Genomic DNA, 20,781 nt, shown 5'->3' with positions numbered 1-20,781 from the left:
GGTCAAATGTGGCTTCACACTTGGAATGTTTTTACCTGACTGCAATGTGGCCTTGAACTCTGATCATGTCTCTTGCTTGTCTGGATTGGGGAGTAGGGAGTGTCTAGAAACGTACAAAGCAAAAATGTAAATTTATTGCTCCACCCACTTTTGAATCTGGCCCCACCCACCACGGGCATGTGACGCTCAGAAGGTTCCACAGAAGAGAACGTGGCGCTCAGGCGGAAAAAAAGATTCTTCACATTGGTGCGGTCTGTATGAAAAAGCATGTACAGAGGCAAGAAACCCAGACTTGCTTTTACAGGTAAATCCAACAAGGTAAATCTGTGCCTGCGGGTGGGTGGATGTGCTTTGAGCATCAGGCGTGCAGGCATAAAGAAATTACATTCATTTCTGTCGGTGCACAGTCAAAACCTGGCAACCCCTAGTGTGTATATGCAGAAGGACATCGCAGAATCTGTGCACTCTGTGTGCATGGGAACGAGCAATCTCCCTCTGCCCCAGTGCTGTGGCTCCACAGATGCTGTGTCCCCGTGGCTTGTCTCTTTCCCCAGTCCCAGAAGGTAAACGGAACACCTTCCCAGCTGTGAAATGCTAACAGGAGCTTGCTCCATGTTGCAAAGATGTCCAAATGGCTTCTCAATGCACCATAAAACGGGAGCATGTGGCACTTGTACAGGTACCCAAGCCTAGCATGCAGACACGCACAATCTACTATGAAGCTTCTTGCACTAAACCTGGCCTGATCTATAAAGAAGCGCTGAGTGTGTGTTGAAATTCCTGGGAGCATTAAAAAACAAACTGGAAGCAATACTTGAGTGTTCGTGGGTTTGTTTTTTTAAAGGAAGTTTCTAGTCCATAAGAATGCCAAGATTGGCTTGGAAGCGAGCAGGCAATACTTGTTAAAACTGCAGAAAACGAGGGGTCACTAGGGGCGCATCGGAAGATGGCTGACAATAACATCTCTCCGACCCACACGAGGTAATTAGGAGGCTGTGATGGGAGTAAATAGCCTCCCTGCCCCCCCAAGGGTGTGGGGGGGACTGCCCTTGCCTGCTGTGCCTTATACCACCCCCCGAATTTGTGGGGATGGGGGCACTAGGCAAAAAGCCCTCCTGTGGATTTCGGCGCTCCTGGACGCTGTCTCTGATCCGTGCCTTTAGTTTGCAGCAACTTCAAAAGAAACAATTAGGAGGAAGCGAATGCACATATTTCAAGGAAGAAGGGGGAGTAAAGACTGCTAACTGAAGAGATCTCTGATAAACAAGATGGGTCGGAGGAACAAGAATAAATCATGAGAAGACCCACCAAGGCTCGGTATGGCAAAGGGACTGGATGGGGGAGGGGGAAAAAACTTTCCTTTCTTTTCTCTATGTGATTAACCAAGAATCCCCCCCCCCACAAGTCACAAGTTAGTAATGCCGTTTAAATGACTTAAGCTGTGGATTTATGACTGTGTGGAGATAATTTTCTAACCAAAGCATGTTTCAAGAAGATCGTGGAAAGTTTAAGAGCTTTGGAATGACGCAGTAAAAAATACCGTCGCCATGTTGGCAAGTTCTGTCAGAGGACTTAAGTCTGGGAGGAGGAACAGAGCTGTTTTTATATTGTGGGTGAGACTCCTCAGAGGGACTTAAGAGCGACAGATTTGCGAGATTAATGATGGAAAGAGTGATGTTATTTATGAAAGCGATGATACATGGAAACCATCTTGATATGAGGACTGGACAAACGGAAAAATTCACACAGGATTATAATTGGTGTTTATCTGCTTAAGGAGATTATCAGAAGAGATCATAAAGAAAAATAGAAAAATATACGAACAAGATGAGATGTGGAAACAGCAAGATAAGACTGGATAGAATTATGAACATTATTTGGACTGATTTGTGGATATTAACGCAGTAGCAAGATGATCATAAGCCCCCTTCGGAACTTGAAATATGGGTCCCCTCAACAAAAATTTAAAATTTGGCTTTGTAATTCGGAATTTATGTGATGTGATTTGATTTGATTTGATTGGTCGGTTAATAAAAATTATTTTAAAAAAATAAAACTGCAGAAAACAAACAAATGTCTCAATGAATCAATTTTAACACTCATTGGGCACAGCCTCAGTGTCTGTAACTTGAAGTGTCTGTAACTTGAAGCGTCTGTAACCTGAGGTACCACTGTACTGCAGTTGGTAACAGTGTCCTGGCGGAAATCAACATATGGCAACCTTTCCATAAAAAATAGCTCAAAAACGTCTACTTTTTAATGCAATTTTGCTCAACAACTTTGGCAAAAAACAAACAAACAAACAAACAGTGAAACATATTTCACTGTTTGAAATATGGCAACCCTAGTTGGGTTGCTATTTTGTTGTTAGTATTGTTTTATAGATTAAAACAAACTAAGGCGGGGAGCACAGAAGAGGCAAGGTGAATTTCTGGTGAGACAACCCTCTGCCTACATGTTAGATTTCTGAAATTGAGAGATGAGTCCATTATTATTATTAATATACAGTAGTACCTCAGGTTACAGACGCTTCAGGTTACAGACTCCGCTAACCCAGAAATAGTACCTCGGGTTAAAAACTTTGCTTCAGGATGAGAACAGAAATCGTGCGGCGGCAGCAGCTGGAGGCCCCATTAGCTAAAGTGGTGCTTCAGGTTAATAACAGTTTCAGGTTAAGAACGGACCTCCAGAACGAATAAAGTTCTTAACCCAAGGTACCACTGTACTGCCCTATACCCGCAGGTCTCACTTCAGCACCCCAATCCTAACATCTCTTCTCCGAAGTCGTGGAAGCACGTTTAGGATTATAGTAGCCTGGATTTAACCTCCAATTAAATGATTCCAGTAACCACAAAAGTCCAGCCACGGGGCAGGAATGGGGCGAGTTATTGGCGAGTTATTGTTGTCGTCACCCCCTACCTACCCTTTAAGTCTCCTGTGGCACCAGCAATGCAGAAATTAAGGAATCATGCTGAAATTAAGCGCATGAATCTCCTTCCCATCAACGATAGCAGGAAGGGCTCCCAAAGCTCAGTTCCTGCACAGGAAGCCGCTTGTTAAAAGCAGGAGGCGAGGGCGAGGGAAGAAAGGTCCGCTCCCCAAATGCGCAAAGCTCTCCTTGCGCACGTCGGGGGTGCAAACTGGGGGAAGGAGCAGAGAAGCAACCTGCTCGGCCTGTAACGCGCTTCACAGCAAATAAAAATTAAAATAACCAGGCAGCAGTGTAAAGGCTGTCTTGGCCCTGCTAATTCTTTCCCCAGAGCCAAAGGCACCGCTGTAGGGACCTCTTGCAAAGTTGGCAATCTCCGGGGCACCTTCTGCCTTGCCGGACTCCCCCTCCTCGACCCACCACCTGCGTCCGTCTGCACACCCAGCGCTTCCAAGATGCCTTTGCAAAACCGGGGGCTGCCCCAGTTCCCGCCCCGGAACCCAGAAAATGCACCGCCGCTCCTAGAGCCTTGCTGGGCGTGCGCGCGCACGCTGGGCCATGCACCCCGGCGATGCACAGCCCGTGTACACGCGCAACGCACGAGCGCCGCCGTCCAGCCTCCGCTTGCAGCCTTTCCACGCGGGGAACCCTCCTGTTCCTTCGCGCCGCCCCCTGACCCACCCGGGTTTGGGGAAGAGGGCTGCCTGCTGCAGCTCTCTTCGCCCACCACCACCCCACCTCTCCTCTTTCCTCTCCTCCTTCCTTCCTTCCATCTATCCATCCATCCATCCCTTTCCAGGACGCGCGCCCTCTAGCGCCGCCGCTTTGGCCGGCAGCGCCAGCTCCCGGGCAGCCGGGCGAGGGAGGCGGCGGTCGTGGAGCTCAACAAGGCGCCCGCCCTTCGCGCAGCAAGCAGCGGCTACTCCGCTGCCGTCTCTGTCCTGCAGGTAAGGGAAAGGCGACTCCGGACGGGCGCTGCTGCTGCTGCCGCCGCCGCCGCCCCTACCGCGGAGACAGGGCGCAGGGCCGGGCGATGCGGTCGGGGGTTGGTTGCTTTGCTTTCCCCATCGGAGGAGGAGGTGGTGTTGGGAGAAGAGAATCAGGGGTGCGCTGAGAAGAGGGAGGTTGCATGGTCGAGGGGACCCCCCCCCGACCCACGGACATCGCTGCAGAGAGGAGGAGGAAAGTGCGGTACAGGTGGGCCGGGTGTAGGGCGAGAGCAGAAAGGGGTGCTCCGTAGGGAGAAAAGAGGGGTGCACTTTGGGGGGGCAGCGGGGGGGCTGTGGAGGCATGCAGGCGGCTGGAACGCGAGAGGGGCGTGGGGCCAGGGGGCATTTGATTGAGGGGTGCATCTGGAAAGCCGGGGGGGCGGGCTGCAGGCTTGGGGGCGAGGCACAGGTGGGGGTAAGATGAGAAGGGTTAGGGTCTCGGTGGGGAAGCCTAAGAGCTGAGGATGCGAGGAGGGTAGAGAGAAGGGGGCAATGTCTGGGGTGCAGTGGAACAGGGGTGCAAGTGGTTTAGGGCCAGGTTAAAACGCTTTGCTTCTTTTTTTGCGTGGGGGGGGGGAGGGAGGAGGAACGTGGATGCGCTGCAGCTGCATGCAGCCAGGCAGCAATGTATGGATACTGGGCCCCTGCTGGTGCTTGGCGGTGGGGGCGGGTGATGGGGGCAGCACCCATCAGGCTTGCACGGGCCTCCCCCACATGCATGCACACAGATACACACACCCCTGCCTGGCACAGGGTGTAATTAGGAGGCGGTTGGCAGGGCTCGGCACGTCAGGGCACAGACAATGGGCCAGCCTCCCCGGGGCGGCTGTTGTGCCAACACGCTGCTAATGTGATTAGGGGAGCATTTCGGCAGCCAGAGCTGGCCTCCTGTGTCTGTGTGCACGCTCGTGTGCCAGGGAGTGTGCAGGGGGGAGGCGGCCTGGGTGCAAGGCAAGGGGAGGCTTGGGTGCGAGGAGGAGAAGGGGTGCAAGGCAGGGAGGAAGGTCAGTGAAGGCCGCGTCCCCTGGAGCAGAAGAGGGCAGTGAGAACAGGCGTGATAGCCAGAGGCGTTCCGTAGAGCTCGAGAACAGAGGGAGCTCACACGCGTGTGCACGCGTGTGCACGTGCCTGCCCAGACGAGGCAGAGGGTGTGATTTGCACAAGGGTACCTGAAGCACTGGTGCCCATGCAGCATCCTCCCCTCTCCCCCAGCCTTTTGCGTGAAACACGTGTGTCAACAGCCATCCCGTGACCGGGCGTGTGTAACACCACCATAGCTCGCGCTTGGTTTGTGAACGCACCAAGGGTGCGAGTGCGATAGAGCAGCTGTTTTTCTGTGTGCAATAAATAGGATTCTAGTAACACCCTGTGCGTTTGCGCTGCAGCTTCGCAACTCACGTTAGAGATGGGAGATGTTAACGTGTGCGTGCGTGTGTGTCTGTGTAGCTGAATGAGGAAAACGTGCCTGGGAGATTGGTGATACTTTTATTCAAGCCATGAGTAGTTGGGGGTCATCAATCAAAAATTTTCACACTTTACCTGCATGCATTCTGTTGGAAACTGTGATGGACATGCATGTCTGTTTTGCCTTGTGCATATTGGGCCTAATAGACTCGTGTGCCTATCATGCATGTTACAGGTGTTCATGCAGAGTAAATGCAACTTTCTGTATCAGGCCGCGGAAAACTAGGTCCTGGTAGAAGTTGCTGGACTCCAACTCCCATCATCCCCAGTCTGTGAGGCCAGGGATGATGGGAGTTGTAGTCCACCAACTTCCAGAGGGCCACAGGTTTCCCACCCCAGTCCCGCAGAAAAGCAGTATCCACGTGGGGAATTTGTCATGCATTAAACAAAAATAAATGCATCCACAATATTTGTCTCGTGAACTACAGTATTATGCTATTTGCTTGGTGTGTGTCTTTTGTATGTATATATGCATGTGTGAAGTGCATCGTGTGCTAGTTTAAGGAAAGTATGAACTGTTTTCTCCTATGGGGGAGCCTGTGGCCCTCCAGGTATTCTCATAGAATTGTAGACTTTGGATGAACCATGGGGGTCATCTAATCCAACTCCCTGCAATGCAGGAATCTTTTGCCCAATGTGGGACTTGGAACGCATGAACCTGAGAGTCTCATGATCTACCAGCTGAGCTATTGCGGGACTCCAACTCCCATCATCCCTGGCCACTGGCCCTGCTGGCTGGGGATGATGGGAAATGGAGTCCCAACAGAATCACCTGCCTTGCTCCATCTTTGCTTCTTGATTTCAGATGCTTTGCTTTGGACCAAGGATGGCCTGTTAGCCTCCAGGTGTTGCTGAGACTCCAACTCCCATCAGCCACAAGCAGTACTGCCAATGGTCAGGGATGATGGGATTTGCGGTCTTCTCTACCCTGCTTGTGAATATTGGAGCTCTCACTCACCCCACTAGGCCCCACCCCTGCCTGCTAAAAAATCCTGCCTCCCAGCTCCTCACCCACCATCCCAAAACCTCCTGGAAGAATTTCAGGAGTTCTGATTTGCAACTCCTTTTTTTCCCCTCCTAGGAATTCTGTTCCCATTTTGGAGAAACGCAGCAGTCTCTTCCCCACTCCCGCTCACCCATTAATGAAATTAGAAGGAAACCAGTATTAAGAATGAGGAGGGAGGGGATATATGGATTCCCCCCACCTCCACCAATAGGCGGATCGAGTGGCAATCACTTCCATCGAGGGGGTTGCAGGAAAAGTTTGCGGGACGGTGTTAGGATTCCTTGTTCTGGCAGCGACAAGGTGTCCTATCGACCCGACACGGCTGTGGATGCAACAGGGGTGGGTCATGTTACCCGGAGATGCAAGCTCTGGGAAGGCAGACTTGGGGAGGGGAGGGACTCATCGCTTTATATATGTGCAGGGTTGGGGCCTATCAGGCAAGAGCGAATGAGGGCAGCCGGACTCCGGGGAGGCTGGACTCCTGCGTTCACTGGACAACGCATGAACAAGCCAGCAGGTGAAAGAAGCCCGTGGTGGTTAGGTCATTTTAGACTCTCCAGCATCCTTTCTCCGCTTTTGGAGGGGAAAGTACAGTTGCTCTACGGTCCTGCTCTGGTCACTGTGAGAGCAGGATGCTCAACTAGATGTGCCTGATCATAGAATTGTAGAGTTGGAAGGGACCACAAGGGGGCATCTAGTCCAGCCCCCGCCGATGCAGGAATCTTGCCCAAGGTGAATCTTGAACCCACGACCTTGAGATAAGAGTCTTGTGCTCTTCCTATGCCCCCTTGGTGTTATGAGGATGTGGGTGGCTGTTTAGATAGCGAGGTGTATTACTTGTTTTTAAATTGCAATCTCCCCACCTTTTGACTGCAAGGTAAACAGTGCAAATATGGCGAAGGGCTGCATCTCACAGGTAGATCATCAGCTTTGTGTGCAAAAAGTCTCAGGTCCATCCAATCGCTGACATCTTTGGGCAGGCCTGGGAGTGACTCCTGCCTGAAATCCTGGGAGCCCCTGATATTACTGAGCTATTGGGACCAGTGGTCTGGTTCCTATGTGTATGTCTGCACTTGTCCTCAAAATATGGTGAGCCAGCATTGCTGCATTTGGGGAATGGGGGCCTGCACTTTCTGCTGGGTGGGGCCTGGACCTCTGCTCCAGCGTCCTGCCCTGATAGCATTACTTGAGAGGAGGATGAGAGGGGAAAGTCGTGACTCTCGAGTTCACAGGGTATGGTTCTAGGTCTGATTCTGGGTAGGGCTGGGTGATATATCGCCCCAAACTGGTTTGACGTCCGTATCGTGTTATCGGTTTCGTAATTTTTGACCTGGCAATATATCACAAATCATGATGCGTATGCATGTGTGCTATGCAAAAAATCACGATGCGGGGAAAACCGTGAAGCCAGCCAATGTCTCTGCGTAGCTCCATCCTTAATTCAGATATCATGAAATATTGGTATATTGCGATGTTTAGCTGGTGATATATCACAGTGTTGGAAACCAGATGTTTCCCAGCCATGGCTTTTTTCCAGCTGGACTCAGTTCCGGCACCTCTCAGGTGGGCACTATTGCCATTCAAAGAGAAATGAGCAAGGTGTTCATGGTGAGTTAAAGGTAAAGGGACCCCTGACCATTAGGTCCAGTCGCGGACAACTCTGGGGTTGCGGCGCTCATCTCGCTTTATTGGCCGAGGGAGCCGGCGTACAGCTTCCGGGTCATGTGGCCAGCATGACTAAGCCACTTCTGGCGAACCAGAGCAGCACACGGAAATGCCATTTACCTTCCCGCCGGAGTGGTACCTATTTATCTACTTGCACTTTGAGGTGCTTTTGAACTGCTAGGTTGGCAGGAGCAGGGACTGAGCAACTGGAGCTCACCCCGTTGCGGGGATTCGAACCACTGACCTTCTGATCGGCAAGTCCTAGGCTCTGTGGTTTAACCCACAGCGCCACCCGCGTCCCCTTCATGGTGAGTTACGGCACCTCTTTTCCTAGAAAAATGGCACTGCTCCCAACCATAATGCTAGGCTGTGAAAGCCTGCCTCCCTCTGATTGTTACTGGGACTACAACTCCCATCAGTCCTGGCCTTTGGCCATGCTGGCTGGGATTGATGAAAGCTGCAGGCCCCCAGATCCACCATCCCTGGATTATAACACAAGCAAAGTGGAGCAAGGGGTGCGCAGGAACAGTCTCCACCATCACCCCAAGATGCCTGGAAGGGGTGTGTTCCAGTTGCTCTTGTCCTCATGAATAGTAGCAGGTGAGAACTGCTGGACTGGGGAGAAAGGCTAGGCCGGAGTTGCGGGATCTGCGGCCCCAGCCCTCATGACTAGTGGTCAGGGATGATGGGAGTTGTAGTCCACCAGTATATGAAGGGCTACAGGCTTCCCTTATCCCTCAGTTAAGCTGAGGTAAACTTGAGGAGCCAGGGCCCAAGGCCCTGCCTGAGGCAGAACAGCAAGTGGCAGTCGATCCCCCGCATCCTCCCAGCTGCCCCCCCAAAAAAGTCATGGTGCCCGGCTGGCCAAGTTATTTTGGCACCTGGGGCCGAAAATCTCACAAGCACCTCTATTCCTCCCTGGCAGCAAGAATGATAATAGTTTTAATTAACAGATTACTTGCATGATGCTCAAAACCGGCTGCTTGAAGACATGGCAAATGCGAAGTCGGGAGGAGTCCTATGATTTGGCGGGAGTGAGGGGTGGGTTCACGCACCTTCATTTTCCTGCCCCTGCCGGGTGAAAGAAAGCACTACCTCGCACTGCGCCTTGTTAAAAGTCTGGAATGCTCTCCCACAAGACGCCATGATGGCTTGAAAAGAGGACTGGGCAGATTTGTGGTGGGCAAGGCTGTTTGTGGCTGTTCCTGTTAACTGCTGCTTCCTCCGCTGAGGGAGGCAACATGCCTCTGAATCAGTGTTAGGAACTCAGATATATAAGCTAGGTGCCAAATGGCTCCTTAAACCAGGGTTACAGTCGCCAAAACGGAATATCTAGTTGCCATTTTGACGCCGAATGGCTTGAAAGTCGTATTTTTAAAATATTACTTTTTGGTTCCTGAAATTCATTCTGATTGTGCAGATAAAATATAACCGATAGAATTCCAAAGGATGTGTTACTAGTGTGTGAAAACAGTCAGGATCCAAGGATCCCCCAAATGGTGGAGACATCCTAGGCATCTTCACTTGTTCTTAAGTGGCCAATAAGGTAAAGGTAAAGGTAAAGGGACCCCTGACCATTAGGTCCAGTCGTGGCCGACTCTGGGGTTGCGGCGCTCATCTTGCTTTATTGGCTGAGGGAGCCAGCGTACAGCGTCCGGGTCATGTGGCCAGCATGACTAAGCCGCTTCTGGTGAACCAGAGCAGCGCACAGAAACGGCGTTTACCTTCCCACCGAAGCGGTACCTATTTATCTACTTGCACTTTGACGTGCTTTCGAACTGCTAGGTTGGCAGGAGCAGGGACCGAGCAACGGGAGCTCACCCTGTCATGGGGATTCGAACCGCCGACCTTCTGATCGGCAAGTCCTAGGCTCTGTGGTTTAACACACAGCGTTACCCGCTAGGTGTAAAATGCGCCTGGCGAATTTCGAACCCTGCCCTGAATTCCAGCTGCTCAAAACCGCAGGAGGGGAGAGCACCATTGCCCTTGGGTCCTGCATGCAGGCTCCCAGCAGGCATCTGGTCAGTGTCTGTGAGAAACAGGATGCTGGGCTATGCTGGGCCATTGGCCTGATCCAAAACACCCTTACGTCTTGCCCGCCTGCCTTCCCCTCTTCCCATGTGAGCAGATGGTGGCAGATTCCTGCCTGGGTTATGCCGGCTATTGTTCACCTGCCCGGGCCTCATTAGCGCTGCTGCCATGTCTCTCTCTCTCTCTCTCTCTCTCTCTCTCTCTCTCTCTCTCTCTCTGCTACCTTGCCAGAGATGCTCTGCTTTTTCTCTGCTCCTCCTCCAGCAGACACAGACACATAGGGGAGCCCTGTCTGGAATCGCAGCAGCCCCAATTAGTCAAGGCCTTTTTGTGTACAACACAACAGTGCCCCACAAGCTCTCTCCACGCAGCCGAAGGAGGGAGCAGCGTGGAGCCGAAGGAAACAGCTTTCATGTTCAGTTGTGTGCGTCGTGTAAACTGCAAGGATTCCTGGACGGGGACGGGGGCCTTAAAAAAAAAAGTGCTGTTTCTGGCGCACAGTTGGGGCTGGAGATGTGCTAAATCGCAGCATTAGCCATGGCTCCTTCCTCCCGTCTCCCCCAACCCTTCCTTGCTGCGCTGTGTTCTCTTTTTTTTAATGTATAGAGCTGCCTTCGTGTCGGTTTGGGTTCCCACCCCTGCCTTCCTTCCCGTTCCCTTCCACCCCCAGCCTTGGAGACCCTGTAGAGGAGGAATCTTCTTCCTCTCTCCTGTGCACTTCTGCACTAACGTGGGGGCGGTGGCACTAGCACACTGCTCCAAACCACCTTTGTGGAGGTTCCCTCGAAAATCCCTGTTTCTCTTGTTCCTCCTCCTCATCTCCTTCACACACAGCACAGTGACTCATTGCATGCGGGGGTGGGGAGTGGCGAGTGATTGAAGCGGTCTGATGTGGGAGCCGGGGAGCTGAAATCCCCGTGTCTCCCCCTGAGAGCGTGCGCACGGCGCTCGGACACACGCTTTCACGCACGGACACATCTCTCTCTCTCCTGGCTTCCTTCCTTCCTTCTGCGTGGCATCCAACCGGCGGCCAGCAAGACAGCAAGTGAGCGCCTGCCAAGCGTGCCACAGGTGTGTGTGTGTGTGTCCTTGCACATTTGCAACATGCTCATGCTGGGTGGGTGTTCGACATTTGCAGGAGGGTTGTGTGGCATGCTTTCCTGAGTTTCAGCGTATGGGCTCAGCGGGGGGTGGCGGCGGGCTATTGTGAATTTCTCTCGAAAGCAGCAGGCCCTGTGCTAATTGTTGTCACCCTGGTGGAGTTCTGTGTGCCAGTATTGTGCGCGGTGAGCAGTAAGTGAGGTGGGTGTCGGCGTTCAAAGTGCTTCGAAGCAGGTGCTTTGCCCGTGCGCTTAACGCCAAGGCAGGTTTCAAGGGCTGGGTGTTATCGGTGGAAGTCCCAGTTGGATGCTGGGCAGTGGACAAGTGGAGCGGAATTAGACTGTTGCTGCATCCTTTTTTTGCCCAGCCAATGAGCATGTGCGTAATGAGCGAGGGATGATGTGCAACAGGTTGGTGGAGGTGTGTCCGGTGCTGGGGACAAACTGTAGAGGATGGCTGTTGCTGCCATGCTCCGCTTATGTGCTTGCAGAGGCATCTGTTGGAAATTGAATGCTTAGCTAGACAGACCTCAGTCTGCTCCAGCTAGCCAGCTTGCAGGTTCTCAGGTGAGGCGTGGGAAATATTTCAGCGACAGGGAGGGTACTGCGACCTGCATGGATGCCTGTGTGCTGCTGGGTCTGCGTGTGGATGCGTGCAATTCAGCGGCGCATGTACATGCAATGACAGGAAGGGTCCCGCGACAAAATGCTGCAATTCGGAGTGCTTCTGTTCAGGATCCCAGGCATGCCGATTTCCCCCAGCTCTGCCCCATTTCCCTTTCTCTCTCTTTCCCACAACCAGGCAGCATTCTGTGCCCACTGAACACGCTCAATACAGTGGTACCTTGGGTTAAGTACTCCAGAGGTCCGTCCTTAACCTGAAACTGTTCTTAACCTGAAGCACCACTTTAGCTAATGGGTCCTCCTGCTGCTGCCGCGCCACTGGAGCACGATTTCTGTTCTCATCTTGAAGCAAAGTTCTTAACCCGAGGTACTATTTCTGGGTTAGTGGAGTCTGTAACCTGAAGCGTATGTAACCTGAAGCGTCTGTAACCCAAGGTACCACTGTATTCATTGGACTTGTTTCTTATATTGACAGTGGGGGCAGAGATCAACTTTAGATGAAGAAGTACGGTGGGACGTTCTTGTGCCTAATCCCAGGTGTATTAAAATCTTGGATTTCTCCATTGCTTTCTATGGGCAGCTTCCACTTCCATCCCTGGAGACGTTTAAAAACAGTTCGCCCGTGTGAACCAGGAAGCTACCTATCCAAGGCAATGAGAGGATTCTCTACACCTTTTTTTATGTCTATGGTTCTTTCTTCCTTCTTGTCCAGCTGCTCCATTCCATCCTCCCTCCCCCTTGGCTGCCTTTTCTCTTTTCTCTCAGCATTGGGCTGTTTGGGATTCCCCCCACCCAGGTTTGTGTGTGTTCACTTCTGCAGACACCAGGTGTACCTTGACCCTGCTGATACCTCTCTCTTTCTTGTGGGTGGTGCTGATTGGCCACATTTGTGCAAGCACACGAAGACTCAGAGGCAGAGGGAAGGTTGCATTGACATGCTCCTAATGTGCACTTAAGTTTGTGCAGTGGAGGTGAGTTCTTGTAAAATTCCACATGGAGCACTGCAATGCCTTGGAAGAACACAAGGGCTGGATCAAGCCTTAACCTGCCTGTCTCTGAAATGGGGATATTCCTGATCTTTGTCGGGTGCGAATGAACCAAAGAAATACACGGACATTCTCTCTCTCTCACACACACAAACATGTTTCCTGTTATAGGGCTTTCAAAAGAATGACGATGATAAAAGAAAACGAGAAGAGATCCATATGCCAAAACCTCACAATTAAAAATAGAAAGGATATGGAAATTTGCCAGCACGAATGGTCCTATTGTTCTGTCTGCTCTTGGAGCTGATACTTAAATTGCTTGAAAGAAGTACGTTCCAGAAAGACAAACTGCATTAGGCGGTTGCCTTCCCACCGCCCCAAAGAAAGGAACTTGGAAGAGTAGTTCTTTAACATCTTTTAATGTGGCATAAACAGGAGCCTGTTTCATCAGATGCAGAGATGTCATCAGGGCTGAGCAAAAGGACCCCAAAAACCCAGCAGGGCTGGGTTGCTACATTTTAAAGTGAGTGAACTAATACGTGAAAAGAGGCCCACCCTTGCCCAGAGGCCATTAAGCCACGAGTCTAAAATTACTTAAGTGCACCATCTGGTCTGATGCTGCGTGTTTACGAAAATTCGTGCCATAGTACGACTGCAATCCTGTACCTAGGAGTAGTGGGTGGGGGAAGAAATTCTGTTCCGTTTGCTCTTGAAGGCAAATCGGTCAGATGTGCACTTTGAAAAACTGTATGAGGACCGTAACAACGACCTTCCTTCAAAATTCGCACTTGTCCGAATTTTGTGATGCAGTTGTTTGATCAAACTGTGCTTACAAAGTTGCATATATAAGGGGGTGGGGAAAGTGTGCGTTAAAATGAATATGGTCCCAAAAACAACATACCAAAAATGAGAAACTGCTTACAAGAATGAGCACATCGCTCAAAACTGCATACAAAGATGTGTTTATTGGGAGAAATTTGCAAAAGTGCTGATGAATTTTCTTGAAATTGCAAATTTCAAGTACTGAACTTAAGGTTGCAAAAATGAGAAACCGAGGGGACCGAAATTGGCAGATCCTGGGAGCAGGAACCATTGAGTACAGTGGGACTTACTTCTGAGTAAACATGTGTAGGATTGCACTATTAAATGTGTGAGCCTTAAGGCGCCGTATGACTCTTGAAAGTTAGGAGGCGTTCCTGTTTATCTTCCTGCAGAAACGTGAAACAAACAAGCATCAGACATATTGCCTTACTAGGAAGTTTCCTGAAGGCTTGGAATGCCCAGACACAAACAGAGGTGAAAAAAATCAATGTCCCTTTCAGATGTTTTATCTCTGACATGCTTGATCCATATCTGGCTTATGCTGAGAGAAGATGATGATGATCACAGTTCTCATCACAGGCTAAAACTGGCCATAAACAGTGGCACAGAGAAGACTGCTTTGCAAAAGGCTGAGGAGTGCTAACTTAAACAAATACAGTCGTACCTCGGGTTAAGAATTTAATTCTTAACCTGAAACTGTTCTTAACCTGAGGTACCACTTTTGCTAATGGGGTCTCCCGATGCTGCCGCACAGCAATTTCTGTTCTCATCCTGAAGCAAAGTTCTTAACCCGAGGTACTATTTCTGGGTTAGTGGAGTCTGTAACCTGAAGCGTCTGTAACCTGAAGCGTCTGTAACCCGAAGCGCCTGTAACCCGAGGTACCACTGTATGCATAATGCAACTGGCCAACCTGCAGAGGGTTCCAAGAACGAGGGTGGCCGTGTGCCCTATTTCACAGACAGTCCTCTGTTTGAAGGAGTCCTCTCCAGTCCAGATTCTGGCTAAATACCAAAAACCATAAGAAGGGAGCCACAGAAGTCATGAAACTGCCCACCAGCAGTTAGTGCGCCCTCGACCACTGACTGAACAGGACTGCAGATCACAGTCCTCCCTGCGACATTGAGATATATAATTCTATTTAAATTGGTGTAAACCTGTAGCATTTCCAGCAAACGCACCTCACTAGGGACAGTCCCTCCAAGTGTCTCTATTTTCCAGGGACAGTCCTGGATTTACAGAAGCTGTCCCGGTTTCTGATTTGATCCCGGAATGTCCCGCTTTCCCTTAGGACGTCCCTCTTTTCCTTGGAGAAATGTTGGAGGGAAATGTTTGAAGGTATGTAGGGTGGGGAGAGGGACGCGGGTGGCACTGTGGGTTAAACCACAGAGCCTAGGACTTGCCGATCAGAACGTTGGTGGTTCGAATCCCCGCGACGGGGTGAGCTCCCGTTGCTCGGTCCCTGCTCCTGCCAACCTAGCAGTTCGAAAGCATGTCAAAGTACAAGTAGATAAATAGGTACCGCTCCGCCGGGAAGGTAAACGGCATTTCCGTGCGCTACTCTGGTTTGCCAGAAGCGGCTTAGTCATGCTGGCCACATGACCCGGAAGCTGTACACCGGCTCCCTTGGCCCATAAAGCGAGATGAGCGCCGGAACCCCAGTCGGTCACGACTGGACCTAATGGTCAGGGGTGCCTTTACCTTTGCCTTAGGGTGGGGTGGGGCATCTCACAATCATGGAGCCACCAATGAAAGGCTCTGTCAAGGGGCAAAGCCGGCTGGACAGCCAACCAAGCCAGGTGATGGGTTCAGTGCCCCATTGGCCTGACATTGCACAGCTGTTCCTCCATCCTTATGAGCTTCTCAAATCCTCCAGGCCTCCTAAGTGGGGCCACAGTTCTTTTCCCGGTTAAACTGCATTATTTCCTGCTGTTGGCCTAGTCCAAGTCCGGTGCCCCGGGAGCATCCATTTAATTAAATCAGACTGGATTTAAACATCACTTAAAACCAGTGCTTTTTTCTGGGGGGACGCAGGGGGACACATACCCCTAAACATTTTGTAAATCTAAGTTTGGCCTCATTGAGGGGAAGTATTTCAATATGAGTAGGAAAATGAGAGTACCCTATAACATTTATTTATTTTTTTAAGAAAAAAGCACTGCTTAAAACTAGCTGTATAACACACTGGAATGTCTGGATATTAATAATAATAATAATAATAATAATAATAATAATAACAATAACAATATTGAAAAGCTATAAGAGCAGGGGCCAGGCAGGCTTCTTTGAAGTGGAGCACTGTTCATCCGCAATCCTCCCAGTTTGTAAAAATTCTTTCTCTCAAAATTCGGCCATCTCTTCCAAGCCAGCCCATGTTGAAGTTCTGTTATTTGTTACATTTTTATCCCGGCCCTTCCCCCGAAAACCTTGGGATGGCCTATGTAATTCTCTCTTTCCCCCACTTTCCCTCCAATTTTATCTTTGCAACAGCCCTGTGACATAGATTAGGCTGAGAGCTGAGGTAATTCAGTAAGCGTTGCGGCTGAGTAGGGACCTGAACTCAGTCCCCCGCCCCCCCAATGTAAGTCTGACCATTGCACCATACTGCCCTTCTGTGGACATCTGCCGTGACTTGTAGGGCGCGACTCCTGAGAAAGGGAACACGGGTTCATAGGTAAGATGAGTGCTGGAACTTCCCTTTTCGCGAAATTAAGCATTTCTGCTCCCGCAAGCATGTCAGAATTAATGAGCTCCTTTTAAGCAGCTTTGCGTCGGAGACATGGCGGCACCAGCGCGCTTTTGGTGTTCTCCCAGGTTGTGTGACATATTCGGGGCAAGCAGTGTGGCTGTGCTTGGAGAACAGGAAGCTGGCTTCTACCAAATCAGACTGTTTGACCATCAAGCCTAATATTGTCAGCTCAGACAGGCAGCCGTTCTCCCAGCTCTCTAGCAGAGAGTGGGTTTTCCCCCCTTACCTGCTGCCAGATCTTTTAAACTGGTGATGCCAGGGACTTAAACCTTTGTGCGTGCAGAGAAGGTGCTCTGCTATCGTTCCCCAAGGAGTCCTTTCATCGCTCGGGAGAACAACGGGCATTTGATTTCAAATAGTTACACCCGTTTGCTAAACGGCGGCATGAGCGCGTGGGCCAGCTTCTCAAAGAAAAACGTGCGCGAGCAAATATGTGCGCGGACCCCGGGCACGGATTGTACCGCATCTGGGCTGGCGCTGCAGACAGCTGGGTGCTTTGTGTATGTTTTCCACATGCTCCCTCTGCCCTGCCTGCATCCCCAAGCGGACTGGCAGAAGGCTTGGGCTGGCTGCGGCCTTGTTTGCAAAGGTTTCCCTAACGTGATATGGCAGGGACCATCTGGGCGCCTGGCATTGATGGGGTCTTCCTGCTAACACTTTGACCCGCAGCGCCAGGGGAGAGGATTTTCCGGAGTGGGTCACCGTCCCAGCCCTTGAACTGTGGCTGCCTACACAATGTGTGCTTTGCTTTTACTCCTCAGAGAACCACAGTCCCCAGGATTTTTTTTGGGGGGGGGTGTGTCAAATGTAGACTATGTAAGCAGCCTCTGGCAGCCGGTCCAATGGTGTTAACACCTTCTCAGGCCTGTCCTCACTCCCTGTCATGGACTGGCTGGATGCAGAGGAGTGGGGGCAGGAATCAGCTGGGGAACCCCCCCCCCAAGGAAACCCCCAGGGGAAGAAGACTCAGAGCCAGGGGACTGGTGGTGGGACAACAATGAGTGGTCAGAGGGAGGAGACTGGGAGCAGGAGCAGTGTTCGAAATTAGCCAGGCGCGTTTTGCGACTGGCATGGGTCTAATTGCGACCACGTGGAGATCTCTGGAAGTCAGGTTGTTGACTACGGAAAGCAAAATGCCACTTAGAGGAGGTTCTGAAATATTTTCCTTGAAGCCTGATTTGTGTTTTACAGTGGTACCTTGGTTCTCGAACTTAATCCATTCTGGGAGTCCGTTTGACTCCCGAAACGGTTCGAAAACCAAGGCACAGCTACAGGAGCTTCTTGCACTCAATCGGAAGCCATGTCAGATGTCCGGCTTCCAAAAAAACGTTCGCAGACCAGAACACTCACTTCCGGGTTTGCAGCGTACGGGAGCCGATTTGTTCGGCAGCCAAGCCCTTCGGGAACCAAGGTACCACTGTATTCTGGATTGTTTTATTTGATGTTTTAATGTGTTGTAAATCGCTTTCAGATTTGTTCTTATATATATATATAGAGAGAGAGAGAGAGAGAGAGAGAGAGAATGAAATTAAGAATAAGAATAAGAGGTTTCATTGCAAAAACAAAAAATGTGGCACCTAGAGGTTTTGTTGTGGCGACCATAACCTATATACCTGAATTTCTAACACTGAGGAGGTGTCAGAAGCTGAAGAGGTAACAGGGTTTAGTGAGCAAGAAGAAGCTGTGACAGAGAGCGGTCCAGAACCAGAGGCAGAACCAGAGGCTGGAGAGGAGCCAAGAGGCAGAGTGGAGGCAGGTTGCTGAAGAAGCTGGGGGGTCTCCTCCTCCTGTGGCACTCAGCTCCCTGCTCCCTAGTCTCCAAGAACCCAAAGAGGAATGAAGAGGGCGGAGCAAAGAGAGACAAGATGAAGGAGCCTCAGTTTGCTTGGAGAGAAGGAGACTTGGGCAACTGTGGGAAGGCAGTCCTCACAACTGCCACATTGGGGCAAGATCTACTCACTCGGCCTGAGCTGCTTTTGGTTTCTTTGAATAAAGAGTTAACTTCACCAGCACCTTGTTCGTTACTGCTGACCTTACACCGACACCCGCCCTGACACTCACTTCCACATGGCGAAGGGAAAGGTTTAGGGTGTCTCCTAAGTGAGGGGGCCTGTGAAGAACCCGACATTTTGGGGCGGTTTGCTTCGGAGAGATTTGGGCACACGGATGCGCTTTCACCCCAGAGGCCTTTGGGATCTGTTCTTCCCCATCTCCTCCTCCCCGTAGCTGAGTGATTCCTTCTGGAGCTGATAAATGAAGGCTCGGGTGGCAAAGGAGGGTGTGGCAGGGTGGATGAATGGTTTGAGGAAAACTGGGAGGGCAGAGATGGTGAAGATGTGTGGCAATTAGCCGTTCGACCGGGGAAGGTGCGAAAGGTGCATGTGTAGCAGCAGAAATCCTGTAGATAAGGCTGGGAGGCTAGACAGGAAGATATTATCAACAACAATAATAATTAGATTAGCTTTGGCCCAGAGGAAGCTACTTAGCTGGGCAGGAGAGCAAGAAATAAATCGAAGGAGGCAGGAAGGGGCATGGAGGGAGACCCCAGGTCTGCCTGATAAGGATGCCAAAAATAATTATTAATGATTTGTGACAATCCTGGAAAAATCGAGAGGATGGAGTGGGATAATGAAATGGCTGAAACCTGCTAATTTGAGGTCTGCTGAGGGCAAGGCTGTTGCCAGACATGTGCCTTTCTTTCTCCCCTCAGCCCCCGCCACCTGGTCGAAACGCTGTCATGTTTACCTGCCTTTTTGAAAAGAAATGTTTATAAATGGTGGCAGCAGTATGGAAAGAAGAACCGGCTGTTTTGGGGGTGGAGAGGAGCTGCCAAGGATGGGGGTTGCATGGAGGTGATTTTGGTCCGGGTGTGTGGGCGAGGCAGGCCGAGGGCCGAGGATGAGAGGTGAGCGAGAAAGATTGAGATCACAGCTGTAAAGACTGGGGAGGCGGGGGGGCAAGGGGGGGGATATGCTGTACTATCATCACCCAGCCCTTGGTACTTGTTATTCTGGGCAGGAGCGGACGCTGGCGACTCCAGCAGAGATGCAGAGGAAGAAGCTGCAGCGGTATTGGCGGGGTGGGGGAAAGCTGAGGACCTGGATATCATATCCCCACCCTCATGACTCACTATTCTCCGGGAGAAAAGGAGTCTCCCATGGTTAGCCCTCTATAGAAAAGTCCTTTATAGAAAAGGGACAAAGGTGGAGAATGAGAAAAATTGCTTTGTGTTCTATCTCTCTCTCTTGAACACAAAAACCATTGTGCTTTCCAACCTTCCAGTCTCTAATTAGGCCACACACAAACACACACTGTTCCTCAGTCTGCAAAGGCAGGGAATTCTGTGATGGAATTTATATTTTGGGGAGACCCCCCCATTTTTACTCAAGAGCGCAGCGGTATGGATTATTAGCAGGTGCCTAATATACCCCATTCCTCGCACCTGTAGGGCGTCTCGGATTCCCTCGCCTGAATCCGCTACATCACACCCAGGGGTGTTGATAGCGGGTGGCCTAGGGGAGAGCCAACCTCTTTTGTGTGTGTGTTTTTAGTCCCATCTCTCTTTTCTCCACCCCCAATATATTTATTTATTTATTTATTTATTTATTTATTTATTTATTTGCGCTTGGTTTACGGGCCGGCCCAGCACACTGCAAAGTGCCCTGCCGGTCAGGGTTCCAGGCCACCCGCCATCTTCATTGACTTTTCGGTCATGGCTCCGATTGTGTTGATCTGCGGTTGCCGGGCATCCCGCGTGGATGGTATTGACTGGCGACAGGTGACCTGCAAGCACTGGAAGATGTGGGTGGCACCGTGGTCTAAACCACTGAGTCTCTTGGGCTTGCCGATCAGAAGGTCAGTGGTTCAAATCCCTGCGACAGGGTGAGCTCCCGTTGCTCTGTCCCAGCTCCTGCCAACCTAGCAGTTTGAAAGCATGCAAGCGCTAGTAGATAAATAGGTACCGCTGTGGTGGGAAGGTAAACGGCGTTTCCGTGCGCTCTGGTTTCTGTCACGGTTTTCCGTTGCGCCTGAAGCAGTTTAGTCCTGCTGGCCACATGACCCGGAAAGCTGTCTATGGACAAACGCCAGCTCCCTCGGCCTGAAAGCGAGATGAGCGCCGCAACCCCATAGTCTCCTTTGACTGGACTTAACAGTCCAGGAGTCCTTTACCTTTTCTTTTACCTGCAAGCGCTGGACAGGGCGGAAAGGGAAAATGGATGCCTGTGAGTATGTGAGGGAGAGAAGTTGCATTAGAGGTTCAACGAGACTTTCAATTTTTAATTCTAATATGTACCTAAGCAGCAGCTCTTGCCGATAGATCGCAGGTGGGGCAGAGGTCCCAGGTAACGTACAGCGAGCCCAGAAAATGCTGCTGGCACTCAGTAATGTAATAGAGTAATCTTTGACAGTGAGAACCT

The 20,781-nt window shown here is 50.9% G+C and overlaps 1 protein-coding gene across 1 annotated transcript in view; it reads left to right on the top strand.

Moving 5' to 3' along the window:
* Positions 1-3,508: 3,508 nt before the first annotated feature.
* Positions 3,509-20,781, top strand: part of SYT3 (synaptotagmin 3) — a 52,587-nt gene continuing 35,314 nt past the window's right edge. Inside the window, exon 1 of the mRNA XM_083583133.1 lies at positions 3,509-3,876. The gene's annotated coding sequence lies outside the window, so the exon portion shown is untranslated. The remainder of the gene's footprint in view (positions 3,877-20,781) is intronic.

The sequence above is a fragment of the Podarcis filfolensis genome, assembly GCF_964270895.1.
Source record: "Podarcis filfolensis genome assembly, chromosome: 13".
NCBI classification, from domain to species: domain Eukaryota; kingdom Metazoa; phylum Chordata; class Lepidosauria; order Squamata; family Lacertidae; genus Podarcis; species Podarcis filfolensis.
The sequence above is the reverse complement of the archived record's forward strand: the minus strand, read 5'-3'. Positions and strand labels throughout refer to the sequence as shown.